Genomic DNA, 17,800 nt, shown 5'->3' on the forward strand with positions numbered 1-17,800 from the left:
CACACCAGGGTATGTGGCTCTTGCTCAGGCCACTTACACCACACCAGGGCCTTAGTTGCTATTGAGGCCACTTACACCACACCAGGGCCTGTGGCTGCTGGCTGAGGCCACCTACACCACACCAGGGCCTTAGTTGCTATTGAGGCCAATTACACCACACCAGGGCCTGTGGCTCTTGCTCAGGCCACTCACATCACACCAGGCCCTGCTCTTCTGGCCGAGGCCATCTTCACCAAACCAGGCCCTGTGCTGCTAGCTGTGGCCATGTACAACACACCAGGCCCTGTGCTGGTTCCTGAGGCCATCTTCAACAATCCAGGGCCTGTGCTGTTGGATAAATGCCAAACTGAGCCTTTTGGTTAGGGTATTATGCAAACATGCAGGTATGGTTATAGGATTGTCTTCGTAACTTCAGGTACTTGCCACCTAATCACTTGAATCCATAAATTGAGTCATTGTGCTGGGGCCAGCAGCTTACGGCCATACCACCCTGAGCACGCCCGACCTCGTCTGATCTCGGAAGCTAAGCAGGGCTGGGCTTGGTTAGTACTTGGATGGGAGACTGCCTGGGAATACCTGGTGCTGTAAGCCTTTCTTTTTCATGTCATTGAACCGCTTTTGATCCAGAGAAGGGGTGTATTAAAAGACCAAAAGCCCATTAATGAGGGCACATTAACGACATTGCTTTTGGCTCTTTTCCAATGTCTTGTGCTGCTAGCTGATGCCACCTACACCACACCAGGGCCTGAGTGACCGGCTGGGGCCACTTACACCACATCAGGGCCTGTGGCTCTGGCTGAGGCCACTTACACCACACCAGGGCCTGTGGCTGCTGGCTGAGGCCACCTACACCACACCAGGGCCTTAGTTGCTATTGAGGCCAATTACACCACACCAGGGTCTGTGGCTCTTGCTCAGGCCACTTACACCACACCAGGCCTGTGGCACTTGCTCAGGCCACTTACACCACACCAGGGCCTGTGGCTCTTGCTCAGGCCACTTACACCACACCAGGGCCTGTGGCACTGGCTGAGGCCACTTACACCACACCAGGGCCTGTGGCTCTTGCTCAGGCCACTTACACCACACCAGGGCCTGTGGCACTGGCTGAGGCCACTTACACCACACCAGGGCATTAGTTGCTATTGAGGCCAATTACACCACACCAGGGTCTGTGGCTCTTGCTCAGGCCACTTACACCACACCAGGGCCTGTGGCTCTTGCTCAGGCCACTTACACCACACCAGGGCCTGTGGCACTGGCTGAGGCCACTTACACCACACCAGGGCCTGTGGCTCTTGCTCAGGCCACTTACACCACACCAGGGCCTGTGGCACTGGCTGAGGCCACTTACACCACACCAGGGCCTGTGGCTGCTGGCTGCTGGCTGAGGCCACTTACACCACACAAGGGCTTGTTGCTGCTGGCTGAGGCCACCTACACCACACCAGGGCCTGTGGCTGCTGGCTGAGGCCACTTACACCACACCAGGGCCTGTGGCTCTTACTCAGGCCACTTACACCACACCAGGGCCTGTGGCACTGGCTGAGGCCACTTAGACCACACCAGGGCCTGTGGCTGATGGCTTAGGCCACTTACACCACACCAGGGCCTGTGGCTGCTGGCTGAGGCCACTTACACCAAACCAGGGCCTTTGGCTGCTTGCTGAGGCCATCTTCACCAAACCAGGCCCTGTGCTGCTTGCTGTGGCCATGTAAAACACACCAGGTCCTGTGCTGGTTCTTGAGGCCATCTTCAACAATCCAGGGCCTGTGCTGTTGGAGAAATGCCAAACTGAGCCTTTGTGTTAGGGTATTATGCAAACATGCAGGTATGGTTATAGGATTGTCTTCGTAACTTCAGGTACTTGCCACCTAATCACTTGAATCCATAAATTGAGACATTGTGCTGGGGCCAGCAGCTTACGGCCATACCACCCTGAGCACGCCGGACCTCGTCTGATCTCGGAAGCTAAGCAGGGCTGGGCTTGGTTAGTACTTGGATGGGAGACTGCCTGGGAATACCTGGTGCTGTAAGCCTTTCATTTTCATGTCATTGAACCGCTTTTGATCCAGAGAAGGGGTGTATTAAAAGACCAAAAGCAGCTGCCCATTAATGAGGGTACATTAACGACATTGCTTTTGGCTGTTTTCCAATGTCTTGTGCTGCTAGCTGATGCCACCTACACCACACCACGGCCTTATTTGCTGGCTGAGGCCACATACACCAAACCAGGGCCTTAGTTGCTATTGAGGCCAATTACACCACACAAGGGCCTGTGGCTGCTGGCTGAGGCCACTTACACCACACCAGGGCCTGTGGCTGCTGGCTGAGGCCACCTACACCACACCAGGGCCTTAGTTGCTATTGAGGCCAATTACACCACACCAGGGTCTGTGGCTCTTGCTCAGGCCACTTACACCACACCAGGGCCTGTGGCACTGGCTGAGGCCACTTACACCACACCAGGGCCTGTGGCTGCTGGCTGAGGCCACCTACACCACACCAGGGCCTGAGTGACCGGCTGGGGCCACTTACACCACATCAGGGCCTGTGGCTCTGGCTGAGGCCACTTACACCACACCAGGGCCTGTGGCTGCTGGCTGAGGCCAGTTACACCACACCAGAGCCTGTGGCTGCTGTCTGAAGCCACTTACACCACACCAGGGCCTTAGTTGCTATTGAGGCCACTTACACCACACCAGGGCCTGTGGCTGCTGGCTGAGGCCACCTACACCACACCAGGGCCTGTGGCTGCTGGCTGAGGCGACTTACACCACACCAGGGCCCTTTTGCTGCTGGCTGAGGCCACTTACACCACACCAGTGCCTGTGGCTTCTGGCTGAGGCGACTTACACCACACCAGGCCCTGCGCTTCTGGCCGAGGCCATCTTCACCAAACCAGGCCCTGTGGTTCTTGCTCAGGCCACTTACACCACACCAGGGCCTGTGGCTCTGGCTTAGGCCAATTACACCACACCAGGGTCTGTGGCTCTTGCTGAGGCCACTTACACCACACCAGGGCCTGTGGCTGCTGGCTGAGGCCACTTACACCACACCAGCGCCTGTGGCTGCTGGCTGAGACCACCTATACCACACCAGGGCCTGTGGCTGCTTGCTGAGGCGACTTACACCACACCAGGGCCTGTTGCTGCTGGCTGAGGCCACTTACACCACACCAGTGCCTGTGGCTTCTGGCTGAGGCGACTTACACCACACCAGGGCCTGTTGCTGCTGGCTGAGGCCACTTACACCACACCAGGGCCTGTGGCTGCTGGCTCAGGCCACTCATATCAAACCAGGTCCTGTGCTTCTGGCCGAGGCCATCTTCACCAAACCAGGCCCTGTGCTGCTAGCTGAGGCGACTTACACCACATCAGGGCCTGTGGCTCTGGCTGAGGCCACTTACACCACACCAGGGCCTGTGGCTGCTGGCTGAGGCCACATACACCACACCAGGGCCTTAGTTGCTATTGAGGCCAATTACACCACACCAGGGTCTGTGGCTCTTGCTCAGGCCACTCACATCACACCAGGCCCTGCGCTTCTGGCCACTTACACCACACCAGGGCCTGTGGCTGCTGGCTGAGGCCACTTACACCATACCAGGGCCTGTGGCTGTTGGCTGAGGCCACTTACACCACACCAGGGCCTTAGTTGCTATTGAGGCCACTTACACCACACCAGGGCCTGTGGCTCTGGCTGAGGCCACTTACACCACACCAGGGCCTTATTTGCTATTCAGGCCAGTTACACCACACCAGGGCCTGTGGCTCTGGCTCAGGCCACTTACACCACACCAGGGCCTGTGGCTGCTGGCTGATTCCACTTACACCACACCAGGGCCTGTGGCTCTTGCTCAGGCCACTCATATCACACCAGGCCCTGTGCTTCTGGCTGAGGCCATCTTCACCAAACCAGGCCCTGTGCTGCTTGCTGTGGCCATGTACAACACACCAGGCCCTGTGCTGGTTCCTGAGGCCATCTTCAACAATCCAGGGCCTGTGCTGTTGGATAAATGCCAAACTGAGCCTTTGGGTTAGGGTATTATGCAAACATGCAGGTATGGTTATAGGATTGTCTTCGTAACTTCAGGTACTTGCCACCTAATCACTTGAATCCATAAATTGAGACATTGTGCTGGGGCCAGCAGCTTACGGCCATACCACCCTAAGCACGCCCAACCTCGTCTGATCTCGGAAGCTAAGCAGGGCTGGGCTTGGTTAGTACTTGGATGGGAGACTGCCTGGGAATACCTGGTGCTGTAAGCCTTTCATTTTCATGTCATTGAACCGCTTTTGATCCAGAGAAGAGGTGTATTAAAAGACCAAAAGCAGCTCCCCATTAATGAGGGCACATTAACGACATTGCTTTTGGCTCTTTTCCAATGTCTTGTGCTGCTAGCTGATGCCACCTACACCACACCAGGGCCTGAGTGACCGGCTGGGGCCACTTACACCACATCAGGGCCTGTGGCTCTGGCTGAGGCCACTTACACCACACCAGGGCCTGTGGCTGCTGGCTGAGGCCACTTACACCACACCAGAGCCTGTGGCTGCTGGCTGAAGCCACTTACACCACACCAGGGCCTTAGTTGCTATTGAGGCCACTTACACCACACCAGGGCCTGTGGCTGCTGGCTGAGGCCACCTACACCACACCAGGGCCTGTGGCTGCTGGCTGAGGCCACTTACACCACACCAGGGCCTGTGGCTGCTGGCTGAAGCCACTTACACCACACCAGGGCCTTAGTTGCTATTGAGGCCACTTACACCACACCAGGGCCTGTGGCTGCTGGCTGAGGCCACCTACACCACACCAGGGCCCTTTTGCTGCTGGCTGAGGCCACTTACACCACACCAGTGCATGTGGCTTCTGGCTGAGGCCACTTACACCACACCAGGGCCTGTGGCTGCTGGCTGAGGCCACTTACACCACACCAGGGCCTGTGGCTCTTGCTCAGGCCACTCACATCACACCAGGCCCTGCGCTTCTGGCCGAGGCCATCTTCACCAAACCAGGCCCTGTGGTTCTTGCTCAGGCCACTTACACCACACCAGGGCCTTATTTGCTATTGAGGCCACTTACACCACACCAGGGCCTGTGGCTCTGGCTTAGGCCACTTACACCACACCAGGGCCTGTGGCACTGGCTGAGGCCACTTAGACCACACCAGGGCCTGTGGCTGCTGGCTGAGGCCACTCACACCACACCAGGGCCTGTGGCTGCTAGCTGAGGCCACTTACACCAAACCAGGGCCTGTGGCTGCTTGCTGAGGCCATCTTCACCAAACCAGGCCCTGTGCTGCTTGCTGTGGCCATGTACAACACACCAGGCCCTGTGCTGTTTCCTGAGGCCATCTTCAACAATCCAGGGCCTGTGCTGTTGGATAAATGCCAAACTGAGCCTTTGGGTTAGGGTATTATGCAAACATGCAGGTATGGTTATAGGATTGTCTTCGTAACTTCAGGTACTTGCCACCTAATCACTTGAATCCATAAATTGAGACATTGTGCTGGGCCCAGCAACTTACGGCCATACCACCCTGAGCACGCCCGACATCGTCTGATCTCGGAAGCTAAGCAGGGCTGGGCTTGGTTAGTACTTGGATGGGAGACTGCCTGGGAATACCTGGTGCTGTAAGCCTTTCATTTTCATGTCATTGAACCGCTTTTGATCCAGAGAAGGGGTGTATTAAAAGACCAGAAGCAGCTCCCCATTAATGAGGGCACATTAACGACATTGCTTTTGGCTGTTTTCCAATGTCTTGTGCTGCTAGCTGATGCCACCTACACCACACCAGGGCCTGAGTGACCGGCTGGGGCCACTTACACCACATCAGGGCCTGTTGCTCTGGCTGAGGCCACTTACACCACACCAGGGCCTGTGGCTGCTGGCTGAGGCCACCTACACCACACCAGGGCCTTAGTTGCTATTGAGGCCAATTACACCACACCAGGGTATGTGGCTCTTGCTCAGGCCACTTACACCACACCAGGGCCTTAGTTGCTATTGAGGCCAATTACACCACACCAGGGCCTGTGGCTCTTGCTCAGGCCACTCACATCACACCAGGCCCTGCGCTTCTGGCCGAGGCCATCTTCACCAAACCAGGCCCTGTGCTGCTAGCTGTGGCCATGTACAACACACCAGGCCCTGTGCTGGTTCCTGAGGCCATCTTCAACAATCCAGGGCCTGTGCTGTTGGATAAATGCTAAACTGAGCCTTTGGGTTAGGGTATTATGCAAACATGAAGGTAGGGTTATAGGATTGTCTTCGTAACTTCAGGTACTTGCCACCTAATCACCTGAATCCATAAATTGAGACATTGTGCTGGGGCCAGCAGCTTACGGCCATACCACCCTGAGCACGCCCGACCTCGTCTGATCTCGGAAGCTGAGAAGGGCTGGGCTTGGTTAGTACTTGGATGGGAGACTGCCTGGGAATACCTGGTGCTGTAAGCCTTTCATTTTAATGTCATTGAACCGCTTTTGATCCAGAGAAGGGGTGTATTAAAAGACCAAAAGCAGCTGCCCATTAATGAGGGCACATTAACGACATTGCTTTTGGCTGTTTTCCAATGTCTTGTGCTGCTAGCTGATGCCACCTACACCACACCAGGGCCTGAGTGACCGGCTGGGGCCACTTACACCACATCAGGGCCTGTGGCTCTGGCTGAGGCCACTTACACCACACCAGGGCCTGTGGCTGCTGGCTGAGGCCACTTACACCACACCAGGGCCTTAGTTGCTATTGAGGCCAATTACACCACACCATGGTCTGTGGCTCTTGCTCAGGCCACTTACACCACACCAGGGCCTGTGGCACTGGCCGAGGCCACTTACACCACACCAGGGCCTGTGGCTGCTGGCTGAGGCCACTTACACCACACAAGGGCTTGTGGCTGCTGGCTGAGGCCACCTACACCACACCAGGGCCTGTGGCTGCTGGCTGAGGCCACCTACACCACACCAGGGCCTGTTGCTCTTGCTCAGGCCACTCATATCACACCAGGCCCTGTGCTTCTGGCTGAGGCCACTTACACCACACCAGGGCCTGTGGCTGCTGGCTGAGGCCACTTACACCACACCAGGGCCTGTGGCTGCTGGCTGAGGCCATCTACACCACACCAGGGCCTGTGGCTGCTGGCTGAGGCGACTTACACCACACCAGGGCCCTTTTGCTGCTGGCTGAGGCCACTTACACCACACCAGTGCCTGTGGCTTCTGGCTGAGGCGACTTACACCACACCAGGGCCTGTGGCTGCTGGCTGAGGCCACTTACACCACACCAGGGCCTGTGGCTCTTGCTCAGGCCACTCACATCACACCAGGCCCTGCGCTTCTGGCCGAGGCCATCTTCACCAAACCAGGCCCTGTGGCTCTTGCTCAGGCCACTTACACCACACCAGGGCCTGTGGCTGCTGGCTGAGGCCACTTACACCACACCAGGGCCTGTGGCTGGTGGCTGAGGCCACCTACACCACACCAGGGCCTGTGGCTGCTGGCTGAGGCGACTTACACCACACCAGGGCCCTTTTGCTGCTGGCTGAGGCCACTTACACCACACCAGTGCCTGTGGCTTCTGTCTGAGGCGACTTACACCACACCAGGGCCTGTGGCTGCTGGCTGAGGCCAATTACACCACACCAGGGCTTGTGGCTGCTGGCTGAGGCGACTTACACCACACCAGGGCCTGTGGCTGCTGGCTGAGGCCAATTACACCACACCAGGGTCTGTGGCTCTTGCTCAGGCCACTTACACCACACCAGGGCCTGTGGCTGCAGGCTGAGGCCACTTACACCACACCAGGGCCTGTGGCTGGTGGCTGAGGCCACCTACACCACACCAGGGCCTGTGGCTGCTGGCTGAGGCGACTTACACCACACCAGGGCCCTTTTGCTGCTGGCTGAGGCCACTTACACCACACCAGTGCCTGTGGCTTCTGTCTGAGGCGACTTACACCACACCAGGGCCTGTGGCTGCTGGCTGAGGCCAATTACACCACACCAGGGTCTGTGGCTCTTGCTCAGGCCACTTACACCACACCAGGGCCTGTGGCACTGGCTGAGGCCACTTACACCACACCAGGGCCTGTGGCTGCTGGCTGAGGCCACTTACACCACACCAGGGCCTGTGGCTGCTGGCTGAGGCCACCTACACCACACCAGGGCCTGTGGCTGCTGGCTGAGGCGACTTACACCACACCAGGGCCCTTTTGCTGCTGGCTGAGGCCACTTACACCACACCAGTGCCTGTGGCTTCTGGCTGAGGCGACTTACACCACACCAGGGCCTGTGGCTGCTGGCTGATGCCACCTACACCACACCAGGGCCTGAGTGACCGGCTGGGGCCACTTACACCACATCAGGGCCTGTGGCTGCTGGCTGAGGCCAGTTACACCACACCAGAGCCTGTGGCTGCTGGCTGAAGCCACTTACACCACACCAGGGCCTTAGTTGCTATTGAGGCCACTTACACCACACCAGGGCCTGTGGCTGCTGGCTGAGGCCACCTACACCACACCAGGGCCCTTTTGCTGCTGGCTGAGGCCACTTACACCACACCAGTGCCTGTGGCTTCTGGCTGAGGCCACTTACACCACACCAGGGCCTGTGGCTGCTGGCTGAGGCCACTTACACCACACCAGGGCCTGTGGCTCTTGCTCAGGCCACTCACATCACACCAGGCCCTGCGCTTCTGGCCGAGGCCATCTTCACCAAACCAGGCCCTGTGGTTCTTGCTCAGGCCACTTACACCACACCAGGGCCTGTGGCACTTGCTCAGGCCACTTACACCACACCAGGGCCTGTGGCTGCTGGCTGAGGCCACTTACACCACACCAGGGCCTGTGGCTCTTGCTCAGGCCACTTACACCACACCAGGGCCTGTGGCTGCTGGCTGAGGCCACTTACACCACACCAGGGCCTGTGGCTGCTGGCTGAGGCCACCTACACCACACCAGGGCCTTAGTTGCTATTGAGGCCAATTACACCACACCAGGGTATGTGGCTCTTGCTCAGGCCACTTACACCACACCAGGGCCTTAGTTGCTATTGAGGCCAATTACACCACACCAGGGCCTGTGGCTGCTGGCTGAGGCCACTTACACCACACCAGTGCCTGTGGCTTCTGGCTGAGGCGACTTACACCACACCAGGGCCTGTGGCTGCTGGCTGAGGCCACTTACACCACACCAAGGCCTGTGGCTCTTGCTCAGGCCACTCACATCACACCAGGCCCTGCGCTTCTGGCCGAGGCCATCTTCACCAAACCAGGCCCTGTGCTCCTTGCTGTGGCCATGTACAACACACCAGGCCCTGTGCTGGTTCCTGAGGCCATCTTCAACAATCCAGGGCCTGTGCTGTTGGATAAATGCCAAACTGAGCCTTTGGGTTAGGGTATTATGCAAACATGCAGGTATGGTTATAGCATTGTCTTCGTAACTTCAGGTACTTGCCACCTAATCACTTGAATCCATAAATTGAGACATTGTGCTGGAGCCAGCAGCTTACGGCCATACCACCCTGAGCACGCCCGACCTCGTCTGATCTCGGAAGCTAAGCAGGGCTGGGCTTGGTTAGTACTTGGATGGGAGACTGCCTGGGAATACCTGGTGCTGTAAGCCTTTCATTTTCATGTCATTGAACCGCTTTTGATCCAGAGAAGGGGTGTATTAAAAGACCAAAAGCAGCTGCCCATTAATGAGGGTACATTAACGACATTGCTTTTGGCTGTTTTCCAATGTCTTGTGCTGCTAGCTGATGCCACCTACACCACACCAGGGCCTGAGTGACCGGCTGGGGCCACTTACACCACATCAGGGCCTGTGGCTCTGGCTGAGGCCACTTACACCACACCAGGGCCTGTGGCTGCTGGCTGAGGCCACCTACACCACACCAGGGCCTTAGTTGCTATTGAGGCCAATTACACCACACCAGGGTCTGTGGCTCTTGCTCAGGCCACTTACACCACACCAGGCCTGTGGCACTTGCTCAGGCCACTTACACCACACCAGGGCCTGTGGCTCTTGCTCAGGCCACTTACACCACACCAGGGCCTGTGGCACTGGCTGAGGCCACTTACACCACACCAGGGCCTGTGGCTCTTGCTCAGGCCACTTACACCACACCAGGGCCTGTGGCACTGGCTGAGGCCACTTACACCACACCAGGGCATTAGTTGCTATTGAGGCCAATTACACCACACCAGGGTCTGTGGCTCTTGCTCAGGCCACTTACACCACACCAGGGCCTGTGGCTCTTGCTCAGGCCACTTACACCACACCAGGGCCTGTGGCACTGGCTGAGGCCACTTACACCACACCAGGGCCTGTGGCTCTTGCTCAGGCCACTTACACCACACCAGGGCCTGTGGCACTGGCTGAGGCCACTTACACCACACCAGGGCCTGTGGCTGCTGGCTGAGGCCACTTACACCACACAAGGGCTTGTGGCTGCTGGCTGAGGCCACCTACACCACACCAGGGCCTGTGGCTGCTGGCTGAGGCCACCTACACCACACCAGGGCCTGTGGCTCTTGCTCAGGCCACTTACACCACACCAGGGCCTGTGGCTCTTGCTCAGGCCACTTACACCACACCAGGGCCTGTGGCTCTTGCTCAGGCCACTCATATCACACCAGGCCCTGTGCTTCTGGCTGAGGCCACTTAGACCACACCAGGGCCTGTGGCTGCTGGCTGAGGCCACTTACACCACACCAGGGCCTGTGGCTGCTGGCTGAGGCCATCTACACCACACCAGGGCCTGTGGCTGCTGGCTGAGGCCACTTACACCACACCAGGGCCCTTTTGCTGCTGGCTGAGGCCACTTACACCACACCAGTGCCTGTGGCTTCTGGCTGAGGCGACTTACACCACACCAGGGCCTGTGGCTGCTGGCTGAGGCCACTTACACCACACCAGGGCCTGTGGCTCTTGCTCAGGCCACTCACATCACACCAGGCCCTGCGCTTCTGGCTGAGGCCATCTTCACCAAACCAGGCCCTGTGGCTGCTGGCTCAGGCCACTTACACCACACCAGGGCCTGTGGCTCTGGCTGAGGCCACTTACACCACACCAGGGTCTGTGGCTCTTGCTCAGGCCACTTACACCACACCAGGGCCTGTTGCTGCTGGCTGAGGCCACTTACACCACACCAGTGCCTGTGGCTTCTGGCTGAGGCGACTTACACCACATCAGGGCCTGTGGCTCCGGCTGAGGCCACTTACACCACACCAGGGCCTGTGGCTGCTGGCTGAGGCCAGTTACACCACACCAGGGCCTGTGGCTGCTGGCTGAGGCCACATACACCACACCAGGGCCTTAGTTGCTATTGAGGCCAATTACACCACACCAGGGTCTGTGGCTCTTGCTCAGGCCACTAACATCACACCAGGGCCTGTGGCACTGGCTGAGGCCACTTACACCACACCAGGGCCTGTGGCTGCTGGCTGAGGCCACTTACACCACACAAGGGCTTGTGGCTGCTGGCTGAGGCCACCTACACCACACCAGGGCCTGTGGCTGCTGGCTGAGGCCACCTACACCACACCAGGGCCTGTGGCTCTTGCTCAGGCCACTTACACCACACCAGGGCCTGTGGCTCTTGCTCAGGCCACTTACACCACACCAGGGCCTGTGGCTCTTGCTCAGGCCACTCATATCACACCAGGCCCTGTGCTTCTGGCTGAGTTCACTTAGACCACACCAGGGCCTGTGGCTGCTGGCTGAGGCCACTTACACCACACCAGGGCCTGTGGCTGCTGGCTGAGGCCATCTACACCACACCAGGGCCTGTGGCTGCTGGCTGAGTCGACTTACACCACACCAGGGCCCTTTTGCTGCTGGCTGAGGCCACTTACACCACACCAGTGCCTGTGGCTGCTGGCTGAGGCCACTTACACCACACCAGGGCCTGTGGCTCTTGCTCAGGCCACTTACACCACACCAGGGCCTGTGGCTCTGGCTTAGGCCACTTACACCACACCAGGGCCTGTGGCTCTGGCTTAGGCCACTTACATCACACCAGGCCCTGCGCTTCTGGCCGAGGCCATCTTCACCAAACCAGGCCCTGTGGCTCTTGCTCAGGCCACTTACACCACACCAGGGCCTGTGGCTCTGGCTTAGGTCACTTACACCACACCAGGGCCTGTGGCACTTGCTCAGGCCACTTACACCACACCAGGGCCTGTGGCTGCTGGCTGAGGCCACTTACACCACACCAGGGCCTGTGGCTCTTACTCAGGCCACTTACACCACACCAGGGCCTGTGGCACTGGCTGAGGCCACTTAGACCACACCAGGGCCTGTGGCTGCTGGCTTAGGCCACTTACACCACAACAGGGCCTGTGGCTGCTGGCTGAGGCCACTTACACCAAACCAGGGCCTTTGGCTGCTTGCTGAGGCCATCTTCACCAAACCAGGCCCTGTGCTGCTTGCTGTGGCCATGTAAAACACACCAGGTCCTGTGCTGGTTCTTGAGGCCATCTTCAACAATCCAGGGCCTGTGCTGTTGGAGAAATGCCAAACTGAGCCTTTGTGTTAGGGTATTATGCAAACATGCAGGTATGGTTATAGGATTGTCTTCGTAACTTCAGGTACTTGCCACCTAATCACTTGAATCCATAAATTGAGACATTGTGCTGGGGCCAGCAGCTTACGGCCATACCACCCTGAGCACGCCGGACCTCGTCTGATCTCGGAAGCTAAGCAGGGCTGGGCTTGGTTAGTACTTGGATGGGAGACTGCCTGGGAATACCTGGTGCTGTAAGCCTTTCATTTTCATGTCATTGAACCGCTTTTGATCCAGAGAAGGGGTGTATTAAAAGACCAAAAGCAGCTGCCCATTAATGAGGGTACATTAACGACATTGCTTTTGGCTGTTTTCCAATGTCTTGTGCTGCTAGCTGATGCCACCTACACCACACCACGGCCTTATTTGCTGGCTGAGGCCACATACACCAAACCAGGGCCTTAGTTGCTATTGAGGCCAATTACACCACACAAGGGCCTGTGGCTGCTGGCTGAGGCCACTTACACCACACCAGGGCCTGTGGCTGCTGGCTGAGGCCACCTACACCACACCAGGGCCTTAGTTGCTATTGAGGCCAATTACACCACACCAGGGTCTGTGGCTCTTGCTCAGGCCACTTACACCACACCAGGGCCTGTGGCACTGGCTGAGGCCACTTACACCACACCAGGGCCTGTGGCTGCTGGCTGAGGCCACCTACACCACACCAGGGCCTGAGTGACCGGCTCGGGCCACTTACACCACATCAGGGCCTGTGGCTCTGGCTGAGGCCACTTACACCACACCAGGGCCTGTGGCTGCTGGCTGAGGCCAGTTACACCACACCAGAGCCTGTGGCTGCTGTCTGAAGCCACTTACACCACACCAGGGCCTTAGTTGCTATTGAGGCCACTTACACCACACCAGGGCCTGTGGCTGCTGGCTGAGGCGACTTACACCACACCAGGGCCCTTTTGCTGCTGGCTGAGGCCACTTACACCACACCAGTGCCTGTGGCTTCTGGCTGAGGCGACTTACACCACACCAGGGCCTGTGGCTGCTGGCTGAGGCCACTTACACCACACCAGGGCCTGTGGCTCTTGCTCAGGCCACTCACATCACACCAGGCCCTGCGCTTCTGGCCGAGGCCATCTTCACCAAACCAGGCCCTGTGGTTCTTGCTCAGGCCACTTACACCACACCAGGGCCTGTGGCTCTGGCTTAGGCCAATTACACCACACCAGGGTCTGTGGCTCTTGCTGAGGCCACTTACACCACACCAGGGCCTGTGGCTGCTGGCTGAGGCCACTTACACCACACCAGGGCCTGTGGCTGCTGGCTGAGACCACCTATACCACACCAGGGCCTGTGGCTGCTTGCTGAGGCGACTTACACCACACCAGGGCCTGTTGCTACTGGCTGAGGCCACTTACACCACACCAGTGCCTGTGGCTTCTGGCTGAGGCGACTTACACCACACCAGGGCCTGTTGCTGCTGGCTGAGGCCACTTACACCACACCAGGGCCTGTGGCTGCTGGCTCAGGCCACTCATATCAAACCAGGTCCTGTGCTTCTGGCCGAGGCCATCTTCACCAAACCAGGCCCTGTGCTGCTAGCTGAGGCGACTTACACCACATCAGGGCCTGTGGCTCTGGCTGAGGCCACTTACACCACACCAGGGCCTGTGGCTGCTGGCTGAGGCCACATACACCACACCAGGGCCTTAGTTGCTATTGAGGCCAATTACACCACACCAGGGTCTGTGGCTCTTGCTCAGGCCACTCACATCACACCAGGCCCTGCGCTTCTGGCCACTTACACCACACCAGGGCCTGTGGCTGCTGGCTGAGGCCACTTACACCATACCAGGGCCTGTGGCTGTTGGCTGAGGCCACTTACACCACACCAGGGCCTTAGTTGCTATTGAGGCCACTTACACCACACCAGGGCCTGTGGCTCTGGCTGAGGCCACTTACACCACACCAGGGCCTTATTTGCTATTCAGGCCAGTTACACCACACCAGGGCCTGTGGCTCTGGCTCAGGCCACTTACACCACACCAGGGCCTGTGGCTGCTGGCTGATTCCACTTACACCACACCAGGGCCTGTGGCTCTTGCTCAGGCCACTCATATCACACCAGGCCCTGTGCTTCTGGCTGAGGCCATCTTCACCAAACCAGGCCCTGTGCTGCTTGCTGTGGCCATGTACAACACACCAGGCCCTGTGCTGGTTCCTGAGGCCATCTTCAACAATCCAGGGCCTGTGCTGTTGGATAAATGCCAAACTGAGCCTTTGGGTTAGGGTATTATGCAAACATGCAGGTATGGTTATAGGATTGTCTTCGTAACTTCAGGTACTTGCCACCTAATCACTTGAATCCATAAATTGAGACATTGTGCTGGGGCCAGCAGCTTACGGCCATACCACCCTAAGCACGCCCGACCTCGTCTGATCTCGGAAGCTAAGCAGGGCTGGGCTTGGTTAGTACTTGGATGGGAGACTGCCTGGGAATACCTGGTGCTGTAAGCCTTTCATTTTCATGTCATTGAACCGCTTTTGATCCAGAGAAGGGGTGTATTAAAAGACCAAAAGCAGCTGCCCATTAATGAGGGTACATTAACGACATTGCTTTTGGCTGTTTTCCAATGTCTTGTGCTGCTAGCTGATGCCACCTACACCACACCACGGCCTTATTTGCTGGCTGAGGCCACATACACCAAACCAGGGCCTTAGTTGCTATTGAGGCCAATTACACCACACAAGGGCCTGTGGCTGCTGGCTGAGGCCACTTACACCACACCAGGGCCTGTGGCTGCTGGCTGAGGCCACCTACACCACACCAGGGCCTTAGTTGCTATTGAGGCCAATTACACCACACCAGGGTCTGTGGCTCTTGCTCAGGCCACTTACACCACACCAGGGCCTGTGGCACTGGCTGAGGCCACTTACACCACACCAGGGCCTGTGGCTGCTGGCTGAGGCCACCTACACCACACCAGGGCCTGAGTGACCGGCTCGGGCCACTTACACCACATCAGGGCCTGTGGCTCTGGCTGAGGCCACTTACACCACACCAGGGCCTGTGGCTGCTGGCTGAGGCCAGTTACACCACACCAGAGCCTGTGGCTGCTGTCTGAAGCCACTTACACCACACCAGGGCCTTAGTTGCTATTGAGGCCACTTACACCACACCAGGGCCTGTGGCTGCTGGCTGAGGCGACTTACACCACACCAGGGCCCTTTTGCTGCTGGCTGAGGCCACTTACACCACACCAGTGCCTGTGGCTTCTGGCTGAGGCGACTTACACCACACCAGGGCCTGTGGCTGCTGGCTGAGGCCACTTACACCACACCAGGGCCTGTGGCTCTTGCTCAGGCCACTCACATCACACCAGGCCCTGCGCTTCTGGCCGAGGCCATCTTCACCAAACCAGGCCCTGTGGTTCTTGCTCAGGCCACTTACACCACACCAGGGCCTGTGGCTCTGGCTTAGGCCAATTACACCACACCAGGGTCTGTGGCTCTTGCTGAGGCCACTTACACCACACCAGGGCCTGTGGCTGCTGGCTGAGGCCACTTACACCACACCAGGGCCTGTGGCTGCTGGCTGAGACCACCTATACCACACCAGGGCCTGTGGCTGCTTGCTGAGGCGACTTACACCACACCAGGGCCTGTTGCTGCTGGCTGAGGCCACTTACACCACACCAGTGCCTGTGGCTTCTGGCTGAGGCGACTTACACCACACCAGGGCCTGTTGCTGCTGGCTGAGGCCACTTACACCACACCAGGGCCTGTGGCTGCTGGCTCAGGCCACTCATATCAAACCAGGTCCTGTGCTTCTGGCCGAGGCCATCTTCACCAAACCAGGCCCTGTGCTGCTAGCTGAGGCGACTTACACCACATCAGGGCCTGTGGCTCTGGCTGAGGCCACTTACACCACACCAGGGCCTGTGGCTGCTGGCTGAGGCCACATACACCACACCAGGGCCTTAGTTGCTATTGAGGCCAATTACACCACACCAGGGTCTGTGGCTCTTGCTCAGGCCACTCACATCACACCAGGCCCTGCGCTTCTGGCCACTTACACCACACCAGGGCCTGTGGCTGCTGGCTGAGGCCACTTACACCATACCAGGGCCTGTGGCTGTTGGCTGAGGCCACTTACACCACACCAGGGCCTTAGTTGCTATTGAGGCCACTTACACCACACCAGGGCCTGTGGCTCTGGCTGAGGCCACTTACACCACACCAGGGCCTTATTTGCTATTCAGGCCAGTTACACCACACCAGGGCCTGTGGCTCTGGCTCAGGCCACTTACACCACACCAGGGCCTGTGGCTGCTGGCTGATTCCACTTACACCACACCAGGGCCTGTGGCTCTTGCTCAGGCCACTTACACCACACCAGGGCCTGTGGCTCTTGCTCAGGCCACTTACACCACACCAGGGCCTGTGGCACTGGCTGAGGCCTCTTACACCACACCAGGGCCTGTGGCTGCTGGCTGAGGCCACTTACACCACACCAGGGCCTGAGTGACCGGCTGGGGCCACTTACACCACACCAGGGCCTGTGGCTCTTGCTCAGGCCACTCACATCACACCAGGCCCTGCTCTTCTGGCCGAGGCCATCTTCACCAAACCAGGCCCTGTGCTGCTAGCTGTGGCCATGTACAACACACCAGGCCCTGTGCTGGTTCCTGAGGCCATCTTCAACAATCCAGGGCCTGTGCTGTTGGATAAATGCCAAACTGAGCCTTTTGGTTAGGGTATTATGCAAACATGCAGGTATGGTTATAGGATTGTCTTCGTAACTTCAGGTACTTGCCACCTAATCACTTGAATCCATAAATTGAGTCATTGTGCTGGGGCCAGCAGCTTACGGCCATACCACCCTGAGCACGCCCGACCTCGTCTGATCTCGGAAGCTAAGCAGGGCTGGGCTTGGTTAGTACTTGGATGGGAGACTGCCTGGGAATACCTGGTGCTGTAAGCCTTTCATTTTCATGTCATTGAACCGCTTTTGATCCAGAGAAGGGGTGTATTAAAAGACCAAAAGCCCATTAATGAGGGCACATTAACGACATTGCTTTTGGCTCTTTTCCAATGTCTTGTGCTGCTAGCTGATGCCACCTACACCACACCAGGGCCTGAGTGACCGGCTGGGGCCACTTACACCACATCAGGGCCTGTGGCTCTGGCTGAGGCCACTTACACCACACCAGGGCCTGTGGCTGCTGGCTGAGGCCACCTACACCACACCAGGGCCTTAGTTGCTATTGAGGC

At 58.2% G+C, this 17,800-nt stretch overlaps 3 non-coding genes and 6 pseudogenes across 3 annotated transcripts; all 9 read left to right on the plus strand.

Moving 5' to 3' along the window:
• The first annotated feature begins 472 nt into the window (after window positions 1-472).
• Window positions 473-591, plus strand: LOC147329554 (5S ribosomal RNA). The gene has a single exon (XR_015129541.1). It is a non-coding gene; the product is annotated as a 5S ribosomal RNA (ribosomal RNA).
• Window positions 592-1,920: 1,329 nt separating this feature from the next.
• LOC147329555 (5S ribosomal RNA) lies at window positions 1,921-2,039 on the plus strand (annotated as a pseudogene).
• Window positions 2,040-4,152: 2,113 nt separating this feature from the next.
• Window positions 4,153-4,271, plus strand: LOC147329556 (5S ribosomal RNA; annotated as a pseudogene).
• Window positions 4,272-5,527: 1,256 nt separating this feature from the next.
• On the plus strand, window positions 5,528-5,646 carry LOC147329557 (5S ribosomal RNA; annotated as a pseudogene).
• A 699-nt stretch (window positions 5,647-6,345) lies between these two features.
• Window positions 6,346-6,464, plus strand: LOC147329558 (5S ribosomal RNA; annotated as a pseudogene).
• A 3,044-nt stretch (window positions 6,465-9,508) lies between these two features.
• Window positions 9,509-9,627, plus strand: LOC147329559 (5S ribosomal RNA). The gene has a single exon (XR_015129542.1). It is a non-coding gene; the product is annotated as a 5S ribosomal RNA (ribosomal RNA).
• A 3,026-nt stretch (window positions 9,628-12,653) lies between these two features.
• On the plus strand, window positions 12,654-12,772 carry LOC147329560 (5S ribosomal RNA; annotated as a pseudogene).
• Window positions 12,773-14,924: 2,152 nt separating this feature from the next.
• On the plus strand, window positions 14,925-15,043 carry LOC147329561 (5S ribosomal RNA; annotated as a pseudogene).
• A 2,348-nt stretch (window positions 15,044-17,391) lies between these two features.
• Window positions 17,392-17,510, plus strand: LOC147329562 (5S ribosomal RNA). The gene has a single exon (XR_015129543.1). It is a non-coding gene; the product is annotated as a 5S ribosomal RNA (ribosomal RNA).
• Window positions 17,511-17,800: the final 290 nt, after the last annotated feature.

This window comes from Aulonocara sp. 'chitande type north' Nkhata Bay, linkage group LG5, assembly GCF_057382095.1.
Source record: "Aulonocara sp. 'chitande type north' Nkhata Bay isolate Kocher_YH1m ecotype deep benthic linkage group LG5, A_spYH_male_GT1.1, whole genome shotgun sequence".
NCBI lineage: Eukaryota > Metazoa > Chordata > Actinopteri > Cichliformes > Cichlidae > Aulonocara > Aulonocara sp. 'chitande type north' Nkhata Bay.